The sequence below is a fragment of the Equus przewalskii genome, chromosome 1, assembly GCF_037783145.1.
Source record: "Equus przewalskii isolate Varuska chromosome 1, EquPr2, whole genome shotgun sequence".
Lineage (NCBI taxonomy): Eukaryota > Metazoa > Chordata > Mammalia > Perissodactyla > Equidae > Equus > Equus przewalskii.
The window spans coordinates 12258488-12280935 of NC_091831.1; positions in this window are offsets into that span (position 1 = coordinate 12258488).

Consider the following 22448-nt stretch of genomic DNA (forward strand, 5'->3'; position numbering starts at 1 on the left):
ATGCCAGGTACTTGAGTATTTGCAAATTAAGTTATCTCATTCCTCTTTTTTCAAAGAAATAAGTGAACCACAGTTTACAACCCTAAATCATAGATAGTGCAGAATCTACTAATCTGCTAATCATTCTTAGACGTTAACGGGTTGTCATAGTTTAGATTTACCACTTAACAATGGTTATTTACATACTCAGTTCTTTATAATTTCCATAACACTTAAGAGATTTTCAGGTATATAGGAAAAAAGATTATATTCCATACAATTTATATTTTAGCTATTAAAATTGATGCTCCAATTCCAAGATTTCTGTAAAATACTCTTAAAAACTGACCATTTACTAAGGTAAGAAAAAACTTCGGCTTAGAGCCAGGGTACTGGTATTCCTAGACCTAGCTCTGACCTTGAGCAAGTCACCTCCCCTCCCTGAGCCTCCACATCTCCATAAGTAAAAGCTGAAGTTCAGTTAGATCCAGGGTATAAACAAGCTTCACTCTAAATCAATCAAAACAGCGTTGTATTGAAAAGGACTGTGAGGCTGCATCTGAGCCTTGTGGGGGGGATGCAGAGATCAATTAGCAATGTCTGGAATCAACAGAAAAGATTGAACGGTGCAGGAGCATGACCCTGGAGATGATTGCTAAGATCTCTCCAAGGTCTAAAACCCACGCAGAATATGAGCTCTGGCATGTCCTTTAATGTCATCTGCTCCAGAAATCCAGTCTAGACACAACCCCTTAAGGAGCAAGGAACACAGGGAGAGATGCTCAGCTTAAGAAGAGACAGCAGGTCGTTTCTAGCCACAAGGAGATCCAAGAGAGAAAACCCACAGATGGTGCCCAGAGCGCGCGAGTGAGCAAGGCCCCTCTAGGGGATCAGAATATGCCACTTTGGCAGAAGGATTTTTTTGAGAGGAAGACAATTGAGAAAGCAGCAAATGCCCAAAAACTCTCTGCCTTCTCCCTCATTTGCCTAAAAGCGGCTCAGACTCTTAATCACGGGAAATAACTCTAGACTCTTATCAGCCCAAAGATGGCACCAAGAAGCAGCTACGTAACAAACCTTACTAATAACCCTCATTTCCTATCAGTTTCCCCATAAATTTGCCTTCCCACAGCTTCCCACTGATGGGGTTCAGGGCAGGCCGCCCCAAGATGCACCACTCTGGCAGGTGGATTATTTCAAACTGGAGACAATACAGGCTCAGAAGACTCAGAAAAAACATTTGACCTTCCTCCCCCAAACTGCGTAAAAGAATTTAGCACAGAAGGCCTGTCCCAGGAAGGAGCTCACACCATATGATAGCTATAGGAAAATGTAAAGTAGGTATGGTAGAAAGACACCAACAAACCCATTTTTTGGCCCAGCAAAACCTGTTTAACAAACATTTGCGTTCCATCTCCACGTAAATTTCTCCCCCTCTGAAATCCCAAATCACTACCCACAACATCCTCCTTGTCTGTAGCTGAAGATACTTAAACAGGCTGCCTCCGCCAGATGGCTGAGGTACTCAATTTTTCCTGGGTTTCGCCCATGTATACATGTTGTTAAACTTTGTTTCATTTTCTTCTGCTAACTTGCCTTTTTAATTATTTGACCAGCCATAAGAACCTTCGGGGAAGTTGGTGGGGGGGGGGGGGCGCGTGGAATTCTCCCACTTCCCCAACACCACCCTTGGAAACCTAAAACCGTTTTCCTTTATCTTGCCACTTCTCTACACATTTGCTGTTCTTTGCTAGGATGCTATATAAGCCCAAGTTCTAACCACCCCTCTGAGTTACTCATCACCGAGTTTCTCCCACAAGGATGCCCACTGCACATGTTATAAACTTTGTTCTTCTCTTGTTAATCTTCTCCTGTCAGTTCAATTTCCAGGGTCCTAGCCAGAGAATCTAGGAGGGTAGAAGACAAAGGTTTTTTCTTCCCTTATTCCACCCAAGGAAGAGGCATCGTGTTCGGAAGCAAGAGCTCTGTTCCCTTCACAGGAAGTCGCATCCCCACCCCGCACCTGGGCCCAGCCTTTTGTTCCGGCCCCTCTCCAGAGACTTACCTAATTGAGATCTTTGGAGGTGGGCCCAGGACTCTGGTTCAACAAGTCCTCCAGGTGATCATGCTCCACCCTCAGGCCTGAGCCTCACAGCTCTAATGAACGCCAGGCTTGCTGGCTCCGCCCCCTGGACCTGATTGGAGGACCCCAAGATACAGCAGAGTCCAAGCCTCTGGTCACCCATCAGCTACAAAATTAACACTGAGCAGTGCAGCAGTGCTGGCCAGGTCCTCCCGTGTTGTCAGGTTTGCTTGTCCACTAAAGAACCTCTCTGTCCTTCCTCACTCCTTGATTTCGCAATTGCCTGGCTGTGCACCCAGCAAAGCAACTTCTTGGTGAGCCACAGATCTCTCAGTGACCAGAAAGCCTCCTCTTGCATTTGCCATCCTGTGAAACTGCCACAGAACAGCAGAGGGACACTCCACAGCAGGGCCCTCACACTTCACCTGGGGAGCTTGATAAAAATACAGATTCCTGGGTCCCATCCCCAGAGAGTCTGACTCAGTTTATCTGGATAAGTCTCAGGAATCTGCATGTTAAACCAATCCCTCAGATTCCTGGGGAGCAGGTGGTAGAGGGGTCCACACTGAGAGAAACCCTTCCGTCGGTGCTCCATCACACAGAAATGCTAGGAGCACCGTGTCCCCATCCTCCCTGAAATGAGCTGATAGTTCTTTCTGATTTGTATCTCATGACATCCATCTAACGTGTTAATGCCAACCACAAATTAACAACTTTTAAGCAATTTGTGTAGGTGGCTGCCCATGTAATCAATCTTAATTCACAAACACTGCAGAGCACCCGCACAAGAGTGATAATGTGCCCAACCTCACACATAAATCTCCCAAATGGAAATTAAGCAGCTACGTGTAAGACTGGAGGGTATTATTCAGTGTCCCTAGGGGTAGCATTAGGTTAACAGAACTGAAGCTGAGAAACCAGCTGGACCCTCAGAAGCGCTCCTGTCCTGCCCTCTTCAGAGCCACACCTGATTTCAAAGCGAGTGCAGGAACCTGCGGTAGAAAGGCCTCTCCTCTGTGAAGCAGGTGTGCTGTGAGCCTGGAGACCCTCTGGCGGGCTGAAGCTGCTTTAAAATGGAGGGTGGTGGAGGTGGAAGAATGCTGGTCTCCACACTTCAGGCAAAGTGCTCACACCCTGCCTCAAACGGCGGAAGTGCCTGTTATTCTGGAAGACAGAACCCAAGCATTCCGGAGAGCTTAGGTTATCCAGACCACACCACTTCTCTGGGAGAACGTCCTTTCTCTCCTGCTCTGTAGTTCCGGTGGCCTTGTGGTCAGCCTCACCTCCTTCGTGGTAGGGGTGACCCAGATCTGCTCTCCCCACTCGCAGTGACCGGTCACAAGGATGTCATGTGACCCAAACAGAACCAATCAGAGTCTTCCTATGATATTTCATATGCTTGAGATTGGAAGACACAAGGACCACGTAAGCTCAGAGATGCCACTGACAGGCTTCACTGCCATGTGGAAAGGGCTAGTGTGAGAAAAAGCAACATAGAGGAAGTGGAGCTGGAGGTAGAGAAAAAGCCCCAAGGCCATTATCTGAAAGCCCAGATCTACCCCTGAATTCTGTATCATATAAGCCAATGCATTAATTTTGCATTTGCTTGTTTTTAATTGTAGTGAAAAACATGTAACATAAAATTTACCATCTTGATCATTTTTAAGTATACAGTACAATGTACGCTGTACACTTTGAGTATACAGTTCCCCCATTGCATGGTCTTGGCGGCCTTGTTGAAAATCATTTGACTGTGTATGTGAGGGTTTATTTTTGGCCTCTGTTCTATCGCATTGGTCTGTATGTCTGTCTTTGTGCCAGTACCGTGCTATTTTGATTACCGTAGCTTTGTAAAAAAAAAAAAATCAATACCTTTTTTTTTTTAAATAAGGATGTGTGAGATCTCCAACTTTGTTCTTCTTCAAGATTGTTTTGGCTATTCAAAGCCCCCTGAGATTCCATATAAAATTTAGGGTAGATTTTTCTATTTCTGCAGAAAACAAAAAGAAACCACCATTGGGATTTTCATAGAGATTGCATTGAATCTGTAGATCTCTTTGTGGAATACTGACATCTTAACAATATTGTCTTCCAATCCATGAACATGGGTTGTCTTTCCCTTTATTTGTGTCTCTTAACTTCTTTCAACAAAGTTTTGTAGTTTTCAGTGTATCTTTCACCTCCTTGGTTAAGTTTATTCCGAAGTATTTTATTCTTTTTGATGCTATTGTAAATGGAATTGTTTTCTTAATTTCCTTTTAGGGTTGTTCATTGGAAATGTATAGAAATTCAACCGATTTTCATGTGTTGATTCTGTATCCTGTAACTGTGCTCAGTGTGTTTATTAGTTCTAACAGGTGTGTGTGTGGTCCTTAGGGTTTTCTACATATAAGCTCATGTTGTCTGCAAACAGAGATAATTTTATTTTTCCTTTCCAATCCAGATGCTTTTTATTTGTTTATTTTGCTAATTGAACTGGTTAGGACTCCTAGTACAACGTCGAACAGAAGTGGTGAAAGCAGGCATCCTTATCTTGTTCCTGATCTTAGAGGGACAGCTTTCGAGCTTTCCCCATTTTCTAGGATGTCCGCTGTGAGCCTTTCATATATGACCTTTATTAGGTTGAGTTGATTTACTTCTATTCCTAGTTCCTGCATTCATTTTTAACTTGAATAAGTTTTACTTGGGTCCCCGTTGCTTGCAATCAAAGGATTCTTAATGAAAACAAGCATATTGTAAGGTCTGAAAATGCTTGGCACTGGCAAAGGTGAGCACCTGTAGTCTACCTTGCACAGCTTAAACACATCGCAGACTTACAGAGCCAGCCCCAACCAACGCATGACAGTGTCATTGCTGGGCTTGCAGAAATGGATTTCTATGCAGTCTGGTGTGGTTTGGTTACTTTCCAGATGGACAGGCCATTTACATGGATCATGGAATTTGCACTTCTGTTAATGAACCTTTTAACCACAAAGGAGATAGAAAATAAACCTAGAAACTTCGCAACAAAAAGCTGAGCACGTAAGTCCCAGGAAGCGGAAAGGACATCTGACAAGCGTCAAGCAACTAGAGGTTGCAGGCATCATTGTTTGTAACTGGAAGGGCATGTGTGGTGTCACCAGGTGTGACTCCAGCCTCCCCAGGCTCTGGAGGCAGAGATGACTCCACGTCGCTTCTGCAGCCCCAGAGCACAGCCTGCCACGCTGGCTCCAAGCGGTGCTCACAGAGTGCTTGACGGGGGGTCACGTGATTTTTAGATAACTCGTCTGGTTTATGGCAAATGACGGGGTTAAGCTGGCGTGTGATTAAACCGGGTTTGGGAGCGTTGCTTTTCTCGCCCCCTTTGTCGGCACTTGGAGTTTGTGGGCAGCGTGCTTGCTGCTGACGACAACGAGAGAGAAGATCTGAGACCAGCTGGCCACAGGCTGACTGGTGGCCGTTTAACAAACTTGAGTTCCAGGTACTGAGCTTTTCAAGGCCCATTGATCTCCACTAGCTTCAAAGGTACAAGCTAAAACCTGTGACAAAAATACCAACAGACATCTTTTAAGCACAGAGTGCTTACCACACTTGTCATCCCTCCTGCTGTCCCTTTGTGGTCCCATTAGACTTCTGGACCCCTTGTTCCCTTTCATCTTGCAGCCATGACCCTGCCTCCCGGCAGCCTTCCCCTCCTCTGTGGATGAATCTCTCCTCCAGGGTTGCTTGTACCTCCACTCACTGCTGTCTTGCACTATATTCCCTTGCACTATAAGCAGCTGTTGAATGATGTCTCTCCCAGCTGGTCCACAGCTCCTAGAGAGCAAGGACCTCCTTTTAGTTACCTTTGTATCTATTCCATCCTCTTCCCTTCCAGCCTAGCATGCTTACATATCGTAGATACACAATACATGCATATTACATTGAAATAAATCGAATCTCATATTAAATGAATATGGGAATTACATACAAACTGCAGGATTTGGGCTTTTAGGTGCTAAGGAGGCTCAAACTAGGCAGCCTCGAACAGGAAACGAAAGGAGCTTGCAAAGAAAAGACGTCGCAATCCACACACAATGGGAATAAAATGAGCGTGCGCTCTCCACACCAAGGTGCTGAGCATTCAGCAGAACTCTCATATGTGAAAGGCAGCCACTGGAGATGGAGAGCAGTGGGTTTTTCCTCACAATTTCTCACCCACATCCATCTCCAAGGAGAGAATGGGAGGCTGACTTCTAGATAATTACGTGAACGCAGATCATTCAACTGGCTCTACGAAATTGCATTCAAAGGGGAAAATGTTTAAGGGGAATCATCATTAAGCATTGATATCCCAGGAAAATTACCCTAAAATAATACATTTCAGCCCAGTCGGAGAGAGATGTGCTGGATGATGAAACCACAAGAGCTTTACTGACTGATGAGTGGAACTCATTCTGAAACTCTCGTGGGCATCAAATCTCCTTGGGAACTTGTGCAAAAGCAGGAATTTTGATTCAGCTGTATGGGCGGGCCCCAGAATCTGCATTTTGACAGACACCCAGGGATTCTGATGCAGTTTGCCAGCGAAATCGGCTTCAAGAAGCACAGCTGCAAGGCGACGCTCTCTGGAACCCCCATTGGGGCACAGCTCTGTGACACGGTCATTGCTGTGCTCAGTGGTCCAAACTAAGCAGGTGATGTGGGCGGAGGAGTCACTCACCTTCTGGCTGAAAATACTAACATTTGATCAGGCAGACACGTCCTCTTCATTCAGAGGTGGGGAGGGTGATGCATCGGGCCTCCTCAGAGAGTAAACCCTGCAACCTGTGCCCCGGATGCCTCCCACACAGGCTTTACCTGCGTCGTCCTCAATTCCAAAAACACAGTGATGGGCCAAAATCAGGCAAATGCAGAATGAGGAGTTTTTTTTCAATTAACACTATTTTATCTTTCAGGGGAATTAATTAAACGAAACTCTTTCCATCTAATAAGTTTTCAGACCTGCAAGCTTTCTGACATGATCAGAATTTATCAGACATGCAATAAAAGCACAGCAGGAGAAGACAAGAAGGAGGGGCTTCGGGGCCTGGGAGAAGCCTTCTTGCGATGATGAGATTTTCTGGGGTGGATGCGGTTAGACTTTGATTTAGTTTCTAATCACCTCATCTCACTGCACTGAATGGCAAGCTCTTAGCATTGGGTGAACATCAAAAACTCAGCAACAAAGAGGAGAGAACACATTTAATCCAAAACCAAAAAATGTGCACACATCCTCAGGTTAACATTAAGAGATTATGTAACATATCTGGTGAGAAGATGCTGTTGCCAAGTTAAAAAAAAATGTTGGAAAGCCTTTAGGGGATGAGCTGCTCGAGTCTGACATTGTTCTGCAGACCCCGAGACCAGGGGGGCTGTCATCACAGTAATGGGTCTCTCTAAATATCCCAAATGAAAATGAAGATGACAGGGGAGGGTGGAGGAGCAGGCCAGTGCTTGAGCTTTGACCTCAGACAAATCTGGGTTTGAATCTACCTTTTTTTTAAAAAAAAATCCAGTCTTTAGCTGTGTGGCCATTGGCAAGGTATATAACTGGTCTAAAGCTCAATGTCTTAATCTGTAAAATGGGTGTAATGATAGCAGCTATGGAGATTAAATGCAGTAACACAGCCCTGGTAGGGAAAGTTTGCTGATTTCTCTCCATTGATTTTTTTTTTTTTAAAGAGGAAGATTGGCCCTGAGCTAACATCTGTGCCAATCTTCCTGTAGTATTTGGGACGCTGCTGCAGCTTGGCTTGACAAGGGGTGTACAGGTCTGCATCCGGGATCCAAACATGCAGACCCCAGGCCACATGAACTTAACCACTATGCCACCAGGCCAGCCCCTTTGTTGATTTTTTCTAATGCTTTTCTTTGAGGATTGGTGGATGCAAGGACCTTTGGGGCTGCGGAAGTCAAGCCCGAAAGGCTACTCCCTTGCTCCCGCTGTCCCTGAGGGAGCAGAAGGGGAACTTAAGCTCACCCACTCCCCACTTGGATGCCCCAGTCCCATTCAGGAATGAGGGAAGCAGAAAAGGAGCAGGCAGAACAGAGTCCATCCTCCTGGTGACTGTGTTTGCATCCCAGCTCCAGGGGCAATAGCCTAATCCTGGGCCTCTGGGCCACTGGGCATCAGGGGACTCTAACCAGGCTGGAAGAGGCGGTGACCAGCTCCCCCTGTTCCAGGCCGTAACCTGAGTGTAGGTTTCCAGCCTTCCTGTTTTGCTTCCTGATCTCCTTCCCATACATTCCTTTTCTGCCGCAATTAACCAGGTTGGTTTCTGCTTAGTCAGAACCCCGTCTGAGGCAGTGCTCAAAACTGCCGATATTGTTGGGCCTTTAGGGAGCTAACGGATGACATTTCTTTTCTTCTCTTCTGGAGTTAGGAACTAATTGAGAAATAAGACCCAGATAACCAACAGGCAGGGTCAAAATGTCAGCTCTGCTGCACTGTCTTACTGTGAAGGCTGGGCTGGATGGCGTGGCTTTCCCGTACCTATGAGGCTCCTAATCCTTTACTCTAGAAGGACACAGGCTGCCCAGAGCGACTGCTTGCTTTCTGCATTGTGGAGGCCCCTTACCACCCAGGAGAGGGTGGGGCAGGCGGAACATACCGTCCCTGCAGGCAGACAATTCCAAGAGACACTTGGTCCTTCTCCCAACTCACCCTCCAGAGGGGCCCCTCCTCCTCTGGGGAGAAGGGAGGGTAGGGTGTCCAGGACTCCCTGACCGTTGCTCCAGACCTGCTGAAGCTCCTCCCCTGCAAGTCTGCAGCAAGGTCAACGGCAGACCCTTGCTGACAATGATTAGCACATTTATTTAAAATGTCATCTAGTCTTTAGTCAGATCACTTCTAGTAAGATTATTTTTTTTTAGTAGTGGTAGCAAATTTAAAACTATCGCTGTGATATAGTCATATGCTAAGAAATACAGATTTGGTCTGCATCCCTGGTTCCTAGCACAGAGCTCCTAAAAATCTTGGAAGGTACTGAGTCACGGGCTATAGGAATGAGTTTTGATAACTACAGGAAGGGGTCTGGTCGCCAGAGGAATCAACCATGTGAGTAGGGGGTTGGAACTTTCAGCCTCACCTCCTGACCTCCAGGGAGGGAGACAGGCTGGAGATTGAGTTAATCACCAATGGTCGATTTCATCAAGCACATCTATGTAATGGAATCTCCATGAAAATCCCTAAATGAAGGCATTTGGAGAGCTTCCAGGCTGGTAAATGCATCCAAGTGCTGGGAGGGTGGCGTGCCCCAAACTCTGTAGGGACAGAAGCTCCTGCACTTGGGACACTTCTGGACCTGTCCCTCTGTACCTCTTCATCTGGCTGTTCATTAGTGTCCTTTGTAATATCCTTTATTATAAACCAGTAATAGTAAATATCGTATTTCCCTGGGTTCTGTGAGCAGTTATAGCAAATTACTGAATCATAGGAGGGGGTCATGGGAACTCCTAATTTGTAGCCAAATCAGACAGAAATGTGGGTAACCTGGGGACCCACTATTTGCAATTGGCATCTGAAGTGAGGGACAGTCCTGTGGGACTGAGCTCTTAACCTGTGGGGTCTGCACTAATGTTGGGCAGTTAATGCCAGAATTCAATTAAATTGTGGGACACCCATTTGGTGTCCCCAGAGAAGTGGAGAATTGCTTGGTGTGGAAAACCCACACATTTGGTGTCAGAGTTGTGAGTAGAGAAAAGGTTTTTGTTTAATGCCTCATACCAAAGAATTCAAAACCCCTAGAAGTCGAACCCCCTGACTATTTTCTCTTGAAAGAAAACTGACCACATCATATTTCCCTTGAATATTATGCACGGAAAGTCTAAGAGCTCCTTAGCCTCATAACCACAGAAGTGCCTGCTCTGCGTTTCTATATCAGAAAGTAAACTTTGAAGAAAACCAACCCCAAATTTGGACCTCTGAAGAAAAAGTACGGTATGGACTTTCATTGTGTTATCTCAGCTACTTTCTCCCCTAATAAAACCCTTCTTAAGAATTCCATCCATATTTTAATGTTTAAATTAACTTAAAATAGTTTAAATATGAATGAAGTGAGGTCGTTGGAAATTCAGATTTAAACCAGGAAATGTACAAGGAAGATTGTAACTATCCGGTATATGGAAGCCTACTTGAGACTGTATCAACCAGGGCTCTCCAGAGAAACAGAGCCAGTAGGAGAGATATAAATACACATACGTGTGTGTATAGAATATACAGAGGTTTATTTTAAAGAATTGGCTTCTGTGATGGTGGCACCTGACAGGCCTGAGATTCATAGGGCCGGCAGGCTGGATACTCAGGCAGGAACCGATGCTGCGGTCTTTTCTTTTTTTCTTTTTTTTGAGGAAGATTATCCCTGAGCTAACTTCTGCCACCAATCCTCCACTTTTTGCTAAGGAAGATTGGCCCTGAGCTAACATCTGTGCCCATCTTCCTCTACTTTATATGTGGGACGCCTACCACAGCATGGCTTGACTAGTGGTGTGGAGGTTCACACCTGGGATCCAAACAGACGAACGCTGGGCCGCTGAAGCAGGATGTACGAACTTAACTACTGCACCACCGGGCCAGCCCCGATCCTGCAGTCTTGAGTCAGAACCTTTTCTCTGGGAAACCTCAGTTTTCGCTCTTAAGACCTTCAGCTGATTGGATGAGGCCCACCCACATTATGGAAGGTAACCTCCTTTATGACATGTCTACAAAATACTTTCACAACAACACTTAGTGTTTGATTAAATAACTGGGTACTATGGCCTAGCCAAGTTGACACATAAAATTACCCACATCACAGGCTTAGCAGAACCCAACAATTCATTTCAAAACTTCCCACATGCCATAATCCAGCCAAGTGAATTATTTGACAAGCTACATGGATCATAAAAATTAATCTAGTTAACCACTCCCTCCATTTAATTCATTTTTGCGAATATACATGTAACTTTACACATATGTATGTGTATATACATATGTACATGTGTATATATACACAGACATATATGTGACCCAGGCATCCATTTACACTCACGTGCACATATATATACATAATGTGATACGACATAATTTTCTCATGTGTTTGCTCCATACAGCATGGTGACTATAGTTAATAAAACTGTATTGTATATTAGAAAGTTGCTAAGAGAGTAGATCTAAAAGTCCTCATCACAATAAAAAAAATTCTGTAACTATATAGGGTGATGGATGTTAACCAGACTTCTTGTGGCGGTCATTTCACAATATATACAAACATCGAATCATTCTGTTGTATACCTGAAACTAATATAATGTTGCATGTCAATTATACCTCAACAACAACAAAAATGTGTTAGCTCCAAAACCCTTTTCCTGCTCATTTCCTCCCCAAACTGGCTATATTTTAAGTGGACATTTTAAATTACTTTTTTATGGATGATGGTTTTGGGTTCATTACGTCTCCCTTTTTTGTGTTTTAATGATGATATGTAACTTGCATTTTCGTTTCAAACCATTATGTAGTTATTGTTTAGAGCCTGGAAAATTAATCTGCTCTCTGCCCATCCCTCAGATATCAGTGATTTTGCCATATTGAGATGCAAAAAGAGAAAAACTATGCTATTCCATGTCTAAGCTGGGACCGTGGTGCAGCAGGGCATTCGGAGTTCATTAACCTCTTGTTTAATTACTTTGGCAAATGTGATTCAAAGAAAGAACCAGACAAGAAAATCAGTTCCTGCTTCTCCACGAAGAACACGGTCAGACTGCAATTGCGCAGTACGACTAAGACTCAAAGCGCAGTGAGACAATAATTCTGGGATGTGAGAGGGCTTGTTTTTAAAGTGAAAAAAAAAATCAGTAGAACTCCTTGCTTACCTAATCCTCATCTATTTGTTTTCTCCAGACTTTATGATGATCATTCTGTTAGATAAGGCCCAGGATAAGCCACAATTCGGAGGGATTTAATTGGCTTTAATAATAACACTTGCCCATGCTTAGTTTTGCTGGAGATTCACTGCAACATGAGAGTGTAAATTGGCAAATGCCTACAACAGGGCATGCCTGGGTATAACTCCCACCTCCAGACTCCCACAAAATCAAAGAAATGTCACCAGCCTCTTCCACCGTCACTTTCCAGGGGCTTATTCTCCTTCAACCTCCCACCAGGCAATGAATGACACCTTCTTTGGGTTCAATTGATACTCAACACACTGAGATTGTCTCAGAAACAAACTAACATCCCTGCTTTCACTCCTTTGAACAGGTATTTACGTAGGTCCTTTTCATCTGCAAAAAAAGTGTGCTGGTACAGACACAATCTAAATCTATTTTTGCCTGGGATCTGCCTAGAAGAAAACCAAGTGGTTTGCCTGCCTTCGCTCTCAAGAATGAACTTGGAATCCTTTTTGCTCGGTCAGGGAATGGTCCAAATAATCAGAGGTTTTTGTTTTTTTAAAAAAATAATCTGGAGTAATATCTTCGATGTGATTATTTAAATTGTTAAATAATTATTTAATTATTTCCACTTGACCCAGAAAATAACTAATGAAATAACTAAATAATTAAATGAATAAATAAACTAAGTGAAATAACTAAAGTAACTAATGAAAAGAACTAATTGTAACAAGGCAATATTTAGGAAGTTTTACCAGTTTACATGATGTTTTTCTATGGTTTTAAGGAATTAAATAACTGGAAGATAAATTTATAAACAGAATGACTCCAGAGACCCTTATAATAAGTATATACCGTCCTAACCAGGACAGACTACTTCAGGTAATTTTTAAAAATTTGTTACATTTATTATATGTTTAGTCTCTCCATCCCAGAGAGACACATAATTGAATCAATAGAAGCACAATATCAGGCAACTAAGTTTTATGAAAGACTCAAAAGATAGAGTAATTTCCAAATACTTTTTCACGAAAATTTAACTTCCTCAGTTTGGTCAAAGCTTACAGCGAAAACCTTCTCTTTATGTCACCTTCGTTGCTGTCCATGCTCCTCAGAAACCTCTAAGAGGCATAAAAAGTTCTTCCTTTGTAGCTATCAATACATCAGTATGTAGATCATCTGAGCAATGATCGACATTTTCTAGAAAGTCTCCTCTTTAACCCTTGGGGACCAGGCACAGAGAGCATGTTTACAGATAATAAGCTGATTCTCCCCATTTGGATTAACAGGCATGACTAGTGCCAATTTCAGGTATCACGACAATCTTGCCCAAAGGAGCCCAGCAAAAAACACAGCCGGTCATGGAGAAGCTCATAGAAGGTTGAGTGGCTGGCACTGACCTTTCCTTCGGGGCACACACAGTGTTCTTAAAAATCGAGCAGTCCGTCTCCTCGTCAGAAGACGTGAAAGATCAAAGGGCAAGCATTGCAGGCATCATGAGAAATGAGGAAGGGTGGGGAGGGAGGGGGGCGGGAGGGAGGAGAGTCATCTTTTTCTATGCTCACTGGAGGAAATCCAATTTACTTTTTTGCAATTTTGAAAATAAGATCCAGAATAACATTAAGAAAGGGGAAAACATTTTTTAATAAAAGGAAACAAAGAATAAGGCTCCCGTGCCTGCCTCAGGACAAGCGGCCGCTTCCCCAAGTCTCAGGCTTCTAGCACCCCAGCGCCAAGCCGCGGCCTTCCTTTCTGTCTGCAGGAGTGAAGAAAAGAAAAGAGAAAAGGAAAAGATGAAGTTTAAAAAGACACAAGTAGATGAGAGGGCCACCCCACAAGAATCAAATCAAATCAAAAGAAATCTGAAAGCTTCCAGAACACCAATTCCAAGTTTCTTTTTAAAATAAAATAAGATTAGGACTAAATGCAGATTTCCAGTGAGTTTATCTGATAAATTTTAAAGTGTCAGAAGTTAGTAAAACTGGCAATTTGGTAACAGTATACAGGGTGGGCAGGGGAAAGAGCTGCTTGGCTGAATTAAGTTTTAAAAGTTTAAATACTTTAGGGGCCGGCCCTGTGGCCCAGTGGTTAAGTTCATGCTCTCCGCTTTGGAAGCCCAGGGTTTCTCTGGTTCAGATCCTGGGCACGGACATCGTACGGCTTGTCAGGCCATGCTGAGGCGGAGTCCCACATTCCACAACTAGAAGGACCCACAACTAAAATATATACAACTATGTACTGGGGGGATTTGGGGAGAAAAGCAGAAAAAAAAAGTTTAAATACTTTAAAAAGTCATGCCAGTTTATCTGAGATTAGGGGTCTGTCCATTCCGTTCACAAGCACTTCCACACCCAGTACATCTGGCTTTAAGCTAAATGCTTCCTTGGTCCTCTCCCTCTAGGGATCATGTCACCAGTGGAAAGGACTTGCCTAGATTAAGAGCCGCGTCGTATTTATTTATTATTTACCTACAACTAAGCACTGCCTGGTTCCAGTTGTACAGCAGAGATGTCTTCTAGAAACAGACAGTCAAAACCAGCCAAGACAAGCACCACAAGTAATACAAACACTGTTACTGACCATTAACCGACCTTAGAGCTCTCTGTTGGTCAAAGCAAAACAGGAAACATGATGGGAACATCATTCACACTTGATCATTTGTCAGATTGAAAAGGGAAACATATGGGGCTGGCCTGGTGGTGTAGTGGTTAAGTTCACATGCTCCACTTTGGTGGCCTGGGGTCTGCAGGTTTGGATCCCAGGTGTGGACCTACACATTTCTCATCAAGCCATGCTGTGGCAGCCTCCCACACACAAAAAGGAGGAAGACTGGCACAGATGTTAGCTCTGTGTCAATCTTCCTCACCAAAAAAAAATAAAAAAATAAAAAAGGGAACATACATTTTTTTTTTTTTAAAAAGGAAATGTGCATGTCATCCTAGATTCCTCACTGTCCCTCATCCTTCATAACCAGTTAGGCAGCGCCTGACAATTCTATCTTCCTCTTTCCATCCCTCTTCTCCACTTCCACCACCATCACCCCAACTCAGCCTCAGCACAGCTCCCCTTCACTCTGTCAGTATCCCAGTCCCAAGCCTCCTGCCTCAGAGCCTTCCGATGCCTCCCTCTGCCTGCCCATCTGATCACCTGATGACATAGCTGCCCGGTGGAAATCCCCCAGGGGCTCCTCAGCATCCTCACCAGGCTTTTAACATGGGGCTACACCCCCCGACCCCCAACAGGGACTGAGTTGTGCCAAGAGCGGCAGCAAGCTACAGAATAAACACAGCACGTCTTCCTGAAGCTACAATTCGACGCAAAGATTGGAGAGGGAAAATTTTAAGTGTGTGTATACCAAGGAGTTATTTGCAAAAGTTATATAAAACTTTAAGTGGAAACCCAAGACTTTAAAATAATGTTGTACCTTGATGAGCATTTTGGACTCAGCTCTCGGAATGTGTTTATATTCTGTGCTGCAAGGAGATTTCAGAGAAAATGTTGGAAAAGGTTTGGATATGGCACAAAGTCTGAACTCTGTTCCTGCCTTTTGACATACCAACCTCATTTATGGAAATTTGTCCTTGGAAATCAGCAATCGTATGCCAAAGATATATGCAAAAGGTGATTTATCACAGCATTATTTGTAGTAGGAAAAGGTTATAATAACTTAAATGACCACCATTCATTTTGGTCAGTACATACATAGGGATACTTTCTGTCATTTTACAAGATGTGGCAGAAATCTGTAAATTGGCATACAAAATATGTTTGGGATATATTGTTAAGTGAAAACGTTAATTAGAAAATAGCATTTTATTGCTCATACGTAGAAGAAGAAGTATCAAGGCTTCAGATTGGTCATCTTTGGTTGGAAGGCATGGTTGGTAATTTTTGGTTCTTGTTGCTTGTCTATGCCTTTTGTAATGAACATGTATCACTTTAATAAAATACAGAAATAAAGGAATTTCTTTCTGTGGGGAGGAGGAGCAGGGAAGAAACTCCCAATTTTTGCAGATAGTACCCCCATTCAGGATCTGGCCCCTGCCTATGTCTCTCAGCTTCATTTGCTGCTCTCCTATCCTGGTCCTTCACTCACCACTAATGCCAGAATAACTAGCTTTTCAAGCACGACACGCTCTCCCATACCTACACGCTCTACAGATGACCTTCCTCTTCCTGACATGTCTGTCTTTAACTTTCTTATTGACAAACTACTTTTCTGATGACCATTTCGCTTCTCATTGGGCCTTCACCTAGAGGACGTTCTGGCCACACAATTCAATTGTCTGGTCCCCCTTCACAATAACACTCTTCAGGGTAAATTAATGAAGACTTCTGCTTCTATAATTCAGCCTTTGTGTGTTTGGTCAATGTGAGTCACCCCTGACAGACACAGTCACTCCACAAGTCTTAGCACATCAGAGGTTTTTGATTTGCACAGGTGATATCCAGGTTCTCCATCATGATAAAAGCAGTAAGTAGCATCCCACGGGCTTTGTTGAAACAGCCCACCAACTAGGCTTTGTTCACAAGGGGCGGGGGGATGTGGCGGGGGGGGGGGTGGAACACCCCAATATCATTCTTTTTGTTAGACTAGAGATCCAATAGCATATGGAAAATCTCAAGAACTCAATTATTTGACAAGCCAGGGAGCTTCACTCCAGTTGTGTCAATAACAGAGTTCATCATAATGCAGATCAATAAGAGAATGGCAATGGCCAGAGATAAGCCCATGTACTTTCGTTCCTTCCTTCAATGAATGGTTTTGAGCACTGAGAGCATGCCAGGCAGTGTGTATGTGTGTGTGTATGAGATTAATACAGAAAACACAATCTATGCCCTCACTGTGGCATATTCAATCTGACATCTTGGCCTCTCTGATAAAGAACCACATTTCTTAGACAATTTTTTATTCATCAAGCTGTCTCCAATTGCAAACATAAATAGCAAAAACTACAACAGGAACAGACTTTGAGCAAGAATCCTGACAATGTTTTGTTTTGGAGAATCGGCAGAAACTGTATCAACTTCCAGGCCCCACCATCCCGGTCAGAAATACTGTTTCTAAAGCTCAATCACGCTAATATATGATGCTAGAAGTAATGTTGGATACAAATCGCCTGCTGCGAGTAATGATCTTCAAGCAGACGTGTGTCTGGCCTTAGTCACCCACTGCAGTTTGCTTTATGAAGCAGTGAAGTGTCTGAGGATTTCCCCTTGCTTTTAGGATGAATTTTTAATACATTGTCCAAAAGAAAACCTTTGTCAGCACAGTTTGTACTCTTGACTGCTTTGGTGAGGAGAGAAATGGCAGCCACAGAAGCACATTTCTCAAGCTAACAAGATCCAAAGGGGAGAAGATAAAACTTGGGGATGGGGCTCTTCTTTTTGCTGGTTATCGGAACAGATTTGAAGCCTCTGCCCAAACACAGCTATTGCCAAGTGCAACATCGGCCCCAAGCTTGCATCAGAGTTAACAACCTAAGCCACATATTTTCAGTCCCACCTGAGTAAGCAAAAGTAATGAATGGTGATTATCATAGAGACATTATGTTTATAGCTCAGTCTCTTGTTGTCGACGCTGCATCTGCCTCAAGAAGAATGAGTATTAAAACATCCTCAATCTCACCGGCAATCACGGAAATGAAAATTCAGACTGGGACATCATTTTTCACCTGTCAAACTAGTACAGATTTTTAGAATGCTATTACCCAGTGTTGACAAGGGTGTAGGGAAGCGAGCACTCTGTCACTCTACTGGAGGGAATGTAAATTGGTACAGCTTGTTGGAAGATGGTGTGTCAAGATGCATTATAAACTTAAAATTTTGTATATGCATGAGCTTGGGATTTTTTTCTGGCTGGGAAAACAGGAAACCTAACTCCTATGACTTGATCAGTAAGGAAACTTAATATCTCACAATACAAGTGTGCCTGGAAAAAGCTTCAGGGCTGGTCAGTTCAGAAACTCCATGACATCATCACAGGCCCAGGTTCTCACCATCTTTCTGCTCTGCCAACTTTAGCTTGTTGGCTCACCCCCTTCATGGTCACAAGATGGCTCCTGGCAGCGCATTGGCACACACTAACATCCAGAAGCAAGCAAACAAACAAAACCCTGCCTCTTTTCTGGATCTCTTTGAGATCTAGGAAGTCTTCTCCAGGGACCACAAAGAAGACTGCCCCCTCTATCATTTCACTGGCCTAATTGAGTGGTTCTCAAAGTGTGGTCCTTAGACCAGCAGCAAGAGCAGCACCTGAGATCTTGTTAGAAATGCAATTTCTTGGCCCACCCTGGACCTACTGAATCAGAAATTCAGAGGTGAGGCTGATTCTGTTGCTCAAGTTTGAGAACCGCTGACCTAAGCCAACGAGTTGACAAGGGGAATGGAGTTACCACAGCTGGATGTAGATGAATCATGATGCATTCCCTTGGGCTGGGGATGGGGTCACCTCTCCTGAGCACCAGGGTCTTGCCTCACTGACCTCCATCCTTCCTGGCCACTTGCATGATGAGCCCCAGTTGCATTCTGTAGCAAAAGGAGGTTTTTCAGCTGTGGGGACAGAAAACCTAACTCAAAATGTCTTTAACAATAAGGGGGTTTATTGACTTATATTATAACAAGTGTAGCAAATCAAGGCTAATTAATTCAGATGTTTACCTCTCTAAACGGTAGGTAAACTTCTTCCTCTTTTATATTTCTCTCTTTGTCTCTTTGTGGGGGAGGGAGGAGGGAATGAGATCCTGGTGCTGGTTTTCGAATATGTCCACAAATTCTTTGATACTCTTCCCTTCAAGAAACGAAGCCCAGTTCACCTCCCCTAGAGAATGTGGGCTGTACTTAGTAATTCACCTCTAACAAATAGAATGTGGTGGAAGTGATGGTGCGTGACTTTCGAGACTATGTCACCAAAGACAGTATGGCTTTTTCTTTGCTGTTCTCTCTTGGATCAGTTGCTCTAAGAGGAAGCCAGCTGCCATGTTGTGCTTACTCAAGCACCCTGGAGAGAGGTCCACACAGTGGGGAAGTGAGGCCTCCTGCCAACAGCCTTGTGAGTGCGCCATCTTGGCAGTGAATCCTCCAGCCCCAGTCAAGCCTTCAGATGACTACATCTCTGGCTGACATCTTGACTACAGCCTTGTGACTCATGAAAGACCCTAAGCCAGAACCATCCATCTACGCTGCTCAATAATTCCTGACCCATAGAAACTATGAAATAATGTTTGGGTTCTTTGAAAAAACAGGGGTTAAGTTACTCTCAACGCACTCCTCTAGGGGAATCATACACGTATTGGGAAGAGGAAAAGTTTGTAAAGTAAAACTAAAGCTGTGTATCCCCAGAAGCCCAAGCCATTCTACTAGGGCTCTCTATTAGTCATGTGTTACTATGTAACAAGTCATCCCAGAACAGAGAATAGAAGGATGGAGGGACACCTGCTGAGACCTCAGCATTTTCTGGAAATTTAAGGCAAGTCGACGTGATCTTTCCTGCAAACAACTCAGTTCCTCTGACTTAGCTAAGGCTGTGCTTCTGTTCTGCCCAGAGTAGAGGTGGCCAATGACTCTAGGCCTGTGTCTTTAGAATAAACCCATAGAAGCTTCTGGGTGGATCGGTGCCCAGCAGGTTTAGGGATACAGTGAGTAAATGAAGCCAGCGCACCTGAGGCTTATACGTCAAGAATCATGCTTGGGGTGGGGACTCAGAGGCTGTCAGTGCTTCCCATAGGGCGGTGAAAGAATTATCTGGAAGTGTTTCTGAAAAACGCAGCTTCCTCGACCCCACCCAAGGTCCACTGACTCTGAATCTCTGGAGTTAAATGTCTGCATTATTAGGAAGCCTGCAGCAATACTGATGCACCCTAACTTTTGAGAACTACGGCTATTTTTAAGTTGAGGCATGATTTACATGCAATAAAATGTGCGGATCCAAAGTGCTCTCCTCAGTGGTTTTGGACAATTTTATACACCTGTGAAACCACCACCCAAAACAAAATGGAGAACACTTCCATCACCCCAGAAAATCCTCTCTTGCCCCTCTCCACTGAACCCCTACCCCCAGAAGCCATGACTTTTAAGTTTCTATCATCATAGAGAATTTTGCCCAGAACAACTGCTTTTTGAAACATTTAGGCTAAAAAAAAAGAAAAAGAAATCTGTCATTGGAGAGCTCTAAATAAGTCATTCTGCCTGGCAGGAGGAGAAGATTTCAATAGTCCATTTGAGGAGACTGTTCCATTTTCCTGGGTAAACCGGCCAAATGGACCTTTTAGTGATGCAAATACAGAGCCTTACTGAATCAGCGAAGTGGCTGGAAATGCAATTCTGAGGAGCTGAAACTGCGTTGGGAGGGAGAACGTTAAAGGTTTCTGTGTGGAGGCAGGGCTGAGCTCTTAAGTGTTGTCAGAAAAATGTCAAGGACAGTGGAGGAGTTGCTATGGCATCTGCCCTCCCCAAGTCCTTTGGAAGGGATCCAGCCCAGGGGTAGAGGCTGAGGGCCCAAAGTAGATGGGATTATTTTCATGAGAGACCTTGTGACATTCTGGGCTCAGACAAGGGAACTTCGCATCCTCAGCAAATCATGAATGGCATTTCCCTCCCATCATGCTTCTTTACTAATGTATTGCTGGCACCTAGGGAAGCCTTTGATATTTATTTTGTCTCTGGCCCACTCGTTGAATGAATTGTCCTATTAGTTCTAATAGCTTTCCAATTAATTCCCCAGGGTTTTCTGGATAAATAATACCTTCTGAAAATAAGGACACATTTTTTTCTTTCTAATTGTTATAATGTGTTTTTTTTTTCCAGTTTCCTGCCTTATCACTTTGGTTATTATTAAATTATTCTACAGTTCTATAGAATGAAGATAGTGATGTTGAATCTTTGACCAGACTGAGAGTGATAGATTTGGGAATAGAGCAGCTATAATCAGAGTAAACAGCAAAGAGGCCAAGTCAGCAGTTTGGGTGTGATGGCTGGGGGTCTGAGATGACAGAGAGAACGGACGTATCTGAGAGAAATTTTAAATGGAAAAATGTTGGATTGTGCTAAGCGGAGGCAAAACCAATGTAGACCATGGCTCCTAATGCTGGTGGTTTTGTTGACAATAAAACCAAGAAAAGAGCTCTGTTTTGAATCAACTCTGCTGTCTTAAAAGAGATGAGAAGGAAATTAAGTATGCATGTCGGTTTATGACAGATTGATGACTAAGGATTCAAGACAAATGAACAAATAGCTTATACACGCATGGTGTGACCCTCAACCCACCAACACGCAAAACACTTTTTAAGAATTAACACTCCCTTTTGACTATTCTAGTTTGCGAAACAATCTTTCTTTTCCTTTGGGATTTCAGATGCATAGAATTAGAGTGATGTGGTTAATCTAATCACCTCGGGTCAGTTTGTGACAGATTATCCTCAAGAGTCCACAAACAGCCCCACTTTTACCTTTAATATGTCAAAATTTTATTTATTTTTTTCCATTCACCAAATTCTTAATGCCATTCCCATCTCACTATATGTACACACTCTCAAGTATTTAATGTATAGCTCTCTGTACGACTTTATATCTAGAGGCATCCTTAACAACACTTTATTAGTGTGTGTGATTTTTTTCTTCTGCAAACAGGATTGTGTTGGGTGTGTCATTTGACCTTTTACTTTTTTCACTCGGTGTTACATGTTTAAGATTTATTGATGTTAATATATATAAGGAGCATTGAGATTAACAGTAAAATGAACACCTGTGATGCACAGCCTGCTGTTAGATTGCCGCTGCCATGGAAACCCAAGGCGCCCCCCATCCAACCAACCTCCCTCCCCCAATAGGTAACCATATCCCAAATTTTTGCTTATTATTTCCTTACTTTTCATTACTGATTTTGCAATATATGTCATATACTCCTAAATAATATGTTGTTTACTTTTGCATGCTTTTAAACTTTACATAAATGGAATTATATGTATTCTTATGCAATTTTTTAAAATTTAACATTATGTATGTGAGATTCATTCCTGCAGATGTCTTTAACTGCTATATATGCATTTTTATAACCATGCATCATTATTTGTCTATTCCCCATCCTCAGAAATTTGGGATGTTTCCAGTTTTTTACTATTGCAAAGCTGGTATGAAAGTTCTAAAACATCTGTGCAGGAGTCTCTCCATGCCACAAAGCGGAATTGCTGGGTTAGGAGCACGCACGTCTCCAACTTCACTAGAGGATGCCAAATTGTTGTCCAAAGTGATGTCAGCAATTGGCTTTCCCGCCAACAGAGGGTAAGTGTTCCAGTGGCTCTGAACTTCTCAAAAGCTCAAGAGGGTCAGAATTAAACTTGCACCAATGTTGTAGCTATAAAATATGGCTTTAATTTGAATTTCCTTGATAGCCAATAAACTTGAAAATCTTTTTGTTTGTTTATTGACCATTTGGTGAAGTGACTGAGTTGTCTTTTTTTTTTTTCTGTTGGCTTTTTATCGGGCTTGATCAGTAGATAGATGATTATTTTTAACTGCTGT